Here is a 5,946-nt window from a genome sequence, read left to right as displayed (position 1 = left end):
GCCCGAGCCATGGGCGGAAGTGGTTGCGGGGGGGCGGGGAGGAGGGGGCGGAGCCTGGCGATTCTGAGAGTCTGGATCGTATATCCTGTCTTTGTTTGTTGATTAAAAAAATTATTTATCAAGATGCTCTTATGCCGGGCACTGTTCTAGACTTTTATGGGTAGTTTGGTGAACGACACCTTAAGATTCCCCACCTCAGGAAACTTACATATAAGTGGAGACAAAATTGTTAACTAAGCGCTGTGAATGTGAAATGTGAAATGTGTGAAATGTGAAATGTTAACTAAGCGCTGTGAAAGTGAAAAGCGCTGTGAATGAAACAAGTAACAGTGTAATTGATAGAGAAAGGCACCGGGAGCAACTTCTAGGCAAATTAGTCAGGTTCATTCTGAAGAAGTGATATTTGAGCTAAGAGAAGGCAGTCTTTCCCAGATCCGGGAACAGCATTCCAGGTAGAGGAAACATGTATTTGAAGAAGGGGGGGAAAAGGTTTGAAACATTGAGGAAACAGAAAGGTCAGGGTGACTGGAGCCAAGTTGCAATGAGGAAGTGTAGTACAGATAAGGTTGGAGGGACAAATAGAAACCAGATCTCATTGAGTCGTAATAAGGAGGTCATAGTAAGGAGTTTGGATTTTAATCTAAACTTGCTGTGAAGGTATTAATTATTTTATTATTATTATTATTATTTATTTTTTTTGCTGCGAGAACATGATTTAGCATACTACATTATATTTATTTTCTTCATTGTATTTGTACTGTACAAAATTATTCACTTATGCATTGCCTCTCCCCGTTCTAGAATGAAAGTCCATGAGCACAGGAATCTAATTTGCTTCACTGCTGTATTCCCAGTTTCTGTGCACTCTTCAATAAATATTTGATGACTGAATGAGTGAATGTTTTATAAAAGATTACTCTGGCTATTTAGAGAATGGATGCAGAAAGGCTAAGACTGGAAACAGGAAGGCTAGTCAAAGTAGAAATGATGATGGTGGCTTAGTTTAGGGTGGGTCTCTGTGTGGATAGAGATGAATGGATAGATTTGGGATCTATTTGGAGGTAGAGCTAAATGCACCTGATTGATTTTATGAGGAGGTAATGGAAAGGGAGGAATCACACAAATCACTCCGAGGTTTTTTGCCTAGACCCCTGGGTAGATGGTATGCCATTTACTGAGCTAGGAACCACTATGGAAGAACAGGTTTTTGGTGACGATGAGGCATGGGAGTGGTGGTGGTGGTGAGGAATTAATCGCTATGTTTTGGACATGTTAAGATACCTAATTGACTTTAAGCGGAGAAGTCTGGGTAGGTAGTTGGTTCCCTAAGTCTGAATCTCAGGGAGAAAGGTCAAGGCTAGAGAAATAAATCTAGGAGCCATCAAAATATAAATGGTACAATGGAATACTATCTAAAAAGCATTTAACTTATTAAAATTGAGTTATACATATTCAACCAAAGAGTGTAAGAAATACATTAAATAGTGTGGGTAATTCCTTTACATTCAAGGAAAGCAAGTGTGGAGTAAGCATGAGATGGGGAATGTAAATCTGCTGTATTCTCAGATGGAATCAGCCCCCCCATTTCCCTCTCATAGAAGGAGAATCGTGATGTTCAACTTGTGTCCACTTTTTAAAAATAAGTATTTTTCATGAAACCTGACCCATAAGTGAAAGCCCGAAGTACTTTATCTGTTGCTTCATGAAAACAATTTATCTCAACATGGGAGGAAAATAATTGACATAGAGCTTATTAGGAAGTGAAATGTTGGCCTTCAATTTGGCACATAACTATTTAAAAAATCAACGTGTGAAACCACAACTACCATACTTTATAGGAGATTTAAGGAATTTCCAAGAATAATTCTATTTCATGAATTTTCTTCTCTTCATGAATTGACTTCAGAACCCAATCCCTATGTAAGTGGTGACAAGCCATATCTAAAAGCATAATCATGTGGCCAACAGACTCATGAAAAGATGCTCAACATTACTCATCATCAGGGAAATGCAAATCAAAACTACAATGAGATATCACCTCACACCTGTCAGAATGGCTAAAATCAAAACCATAAGAAACAACAGGTGTTGGCAACGATATAGAGAAAAAGGAAATGCAAATTGGTGCAGCCATTGTGGGAAACTGTATGGAGGTCCCTCAAAAAATTAAAAATAGAACTACCATATGATCCAGGAATTGCACTACTGAGTATTTACCCCCCAAATACAAAAACATTAATTCAAAGGGATACATACAACTCTATGTTTATTGCAGCATTATTTATAATAGCAAAAGTATGGAAGCAGCCCAAGTGTTCATTGATAGATGAATGGATAAAGGAACTGTGAGATAACTATCTATCTGTCTATTTAGCTATCTATCATCTATCTATCTAGATACATATTTGTCATTATATATATGGGAATATTAGTCATAAAACAAATGAAATCTTGCCATTTACAACAACTTGGATGGAACTAGAGAGAGATGATATATAATGCTGAGCAAAATAAGTCAGATAAAGACAAATACTATATGATCTCACTCATATGTGGAACTTAAAAAGCAAACAACAAAGGGGGAAAAAAAGAGACAAGCCGAAAAACAGACTCTTCTTTAAATTTAAAAAAAATTTTTGGGTATATATATTTAAAATTTTTTTTAATTAAAAATTTTTAACATTTATTTATTTTTGAGAGACAGAGCATGAGCAGGGGAGGGGCAGAAAGAGAGGGAGACACAGAATCTGAAGCAGGCTCCAGGCTCTGAGCTGTCATCACAGAGCAGGAGGCAGGACTCTTGAACCCATGAACCATGTTGGACACTTAACAGACTGAGCCACCCAGGCGCCCCTTATTTTATTTTAGTTAAAAAATTTTTTTAAGGTAATCTCTACACCGAGTGTGGGGTGTGAACTCAAGACCCCAAGATCAAGATTTGCCAGCCAGACACCCCCAGACATAGTAAGAGTCTGTTACTCTTACTATGGAGAACAAACTGATGGTTACCACAGGGAAGGTGTGTGTGTGGGGGGGTGGCAAATAGGGGATGGGGATTAAAGATTAGACTAGTCATGATGAAAAAATAAATAAAATAAAAAAATAAAAGCATGATTATGAAGGTGGTTACTTAGATTGTGTGAATAGGGGTGAGAAGGGGACCCAGGACTGACCCTTAGAGTACCCCAACATTTAGAGATCAGGTAGATTAGAGAAGACTACACCTATAACACAGAAGTTTGGGAAGAAGTAACCAGGGAGGTAGGAAGACAAGGAAGGTGGTGTCACCAAAGACAGAAGAAAATTTCAGGAAGAAGTCAAGGTAGGCTGTTTTAAAGGCTGTTGAGAGGCTGAGGACCAATGAGAAAGGTTACTACATTTGTCAACATGGAGGTCACTAGTGACCCTGATAATATCAGTTTCAGTGGCATGATGGATGCAAATGATTGAATTGATAAAGGTGGACTGTGTTGAAGCGAACTCTTTGCAATAGGTTAGGCTGGGAAGGAAAACAGAGAAGTAGGGTGTTAACTAGAAGCAGATGTGGGCTCAAAGGAGGTTTTGCTTTTTGTTTTTGATGTTTTTAAAGAGAGGTGCTAAGGGATGCTTGTAAATCGTAAGGAATGATCCAGTCAAAAGATAGAAATTGTTGATGCAACAGAGAATGGAGGCAAACTAATGGGAAGGGAATGGAATGAGATTTTGTCAAGGAGCATTGGAGGGTTGAGGATGGAAGAAATGATATGAAAATAGTGTCCTCTAAGAGTGAGAAAATGAACTTAGAAGGAAAATGTGTAACATTGCTGAGCAGTGAATGCCCCTAGGAGTTGGAGATAGTGACTTAAAAAAGAAACCAATCAGCATGATTCAGTTGCTTAGATAAGGGTATGAACACGTTGTAGTGTTGAATTTAGCCAGGGTTAAAATTTTTCAGGTAAATATGATAGAGGGTTGTCACAGAATTCTTTGTGACCCAATCTCCGCCCCCCTCCCACCCCCTCCCCCCCGCAAAAGCCCCCTGGAATTGGTGGTTCAACAGAGGGTTAGCCTCCTGAGACCTAGGGATGGTTCTCCTTGTTAAGAATAACACTCTGGGTTGGGCCACCTAGGTAGCTCAGTCAGTTGAGTGTTGGACTCTTGATTTCAGCTCAGGTCATGATCTCATGGTTCTTGAGTCCAAGCCCTGCATCAGGCTCTGTGCTGATAGTGTGGAGCCTGCTTGAGACTCTCTCTTTCTTTCTCTGCCCTCCCCATCTCAAAAATAAATAAACATTTTTTAAAAAAGAATACTCTAGATTATATTAATCCATTATGCCTCCATTCTTTCAGAGGAACGAATTGTATTGAGTGTTGAATATATATGCTCTATACTTTAATTCTCATAAGCATGTAGTTGGAGTTTAAGAAGTCTGAGTTTAAATCCCTCCCAGCCTGTCCATGTAGGCTGTGACCTATTCAGATGAGCCTGATTGGACTAATTTCCTCATCAGGACCAATTTCCTCATTTGTGAAATGATGATCGTGACACTTCAGGATTGTTCTGAGAATTGAGCTTGGCTCATAGGCCATAGTGTATAGTGAAAAGAGCATGGGTTTGGGCTATCAGAAAGACTTACAGGTGAATCCAGTTGTATCTACTAATGGTGACAACCTTAGACAAGTTATTTCACCAGTCTGCTTCAATTTCCTCATTGGTAAAATAGGGATTATAGGATTATAATATTTACCTTGAAGGCTAGGAACAATAGAATTGTTCATCACACAGGGCTCAAAACGGTTTAAGTGGCTCAAGATACTATATATATATACATCTCCTAACTATAGAGATTATAGTTATTGTTTAAAGTTATTGGAACAAAATCTCATGTATAGTAAGTGCTTAATACGTAATAGTTCTTTTCCATCTTTCAGCCCTTCTCCTAGTTGAGTAGTTCTTGACCCTCACTGCACATTAGAATCTTCTGAGCAACTTAAAAAACAAAACAAAAGAAAACTGGGTCCCATTCCCAGAAATTCTGTTTTGATTGTGTTAGGAACCACCTTCATTTGTTGCCTAACACCAAAGTCAGCAAGTTGCCTTGGATCAGAGTAGCTGGCCTGTAATTTCTGAAAGCTTCTCAAGTGATTTTAATTGCAGTCAGGGTTAAGAATCACTGCTGGGGTGTGGGGGGATGGGCAAAATGGGTGAAGGGGGGTGGGAGACACAGGCTTCCAGTTGTGGAATGAATAAGTCATGGGAATAAAAGGTGCAGCATAGGGAATATAGTCAATGATATTGTAACAGTGTTGTGTGGTGACAGTAGATACAGTTGTGGTAAGCATGGCATAACATATAAACTTGTTCAGTCACCATGTTGTGCACCTGAAACTAATGTAACATTGTGTGTCAACTATATTCAAAAAAATTTTTTTAAATCATGAGTTGTGAAGAATTTGAAGAATTAGATGACACATTCATAATTTAATCAACTAGATGACGTCTGGCCTCATTATGTCTTAAAATATCAGTTCCATTTCTTTCCTCTTTATAGCCTCACACTATATTTTGAACATTTAAAGTAATCAGTGTGTATTTGCTAAGTTGATGAACATGGAGAAATAGGAACTCTCATACATTGTGTTAAAATATATGTATGTGCATTAAATATATTTATGTTAAAAAGGCAAAACTGATTCAGCCTCTGTGGAAAAAAATTTGTTGGTTCCTCCAAGCATTAAACATAGAATTACCATATGATCCAGAAACTCTACTCTTAGGTATATGCCTGAAATAATTGAAAACAGGCACTCAAACAAGAACTCAAATACATACATGTACATGCATGTTCATAATAGCACTGTTCAAAAAAATTAATGAATAAATTTAGTTTTTTTAAGTTTATTTATTTATTTTGAGAGAGAGAGAGAGAGAGAGAGAGCAGCAGGGGAAGGGCAGAGAGAGGAGAG

The sequence above is a fragment of the Felis catus genome, chromosome E1 (genome assembly GCF_018350175.1).
Source record: "Felis catus isolate Fca126 chromosome E1, F.catus_Fca126_mat1.0, whole genome shotgun sequence".
In the NCBI taxonomy this organism is placed as follows: domain Eukaryota; kingdom Metazoa; phylum Chordata; class Mammalia; order Carnivora; family Felidae; genus Felis; species Felis catus.
The sequence above is the reverse complement of the archived record's forward strand: the minus strand, read 5'-3'. Positions refer to the sequence as shown.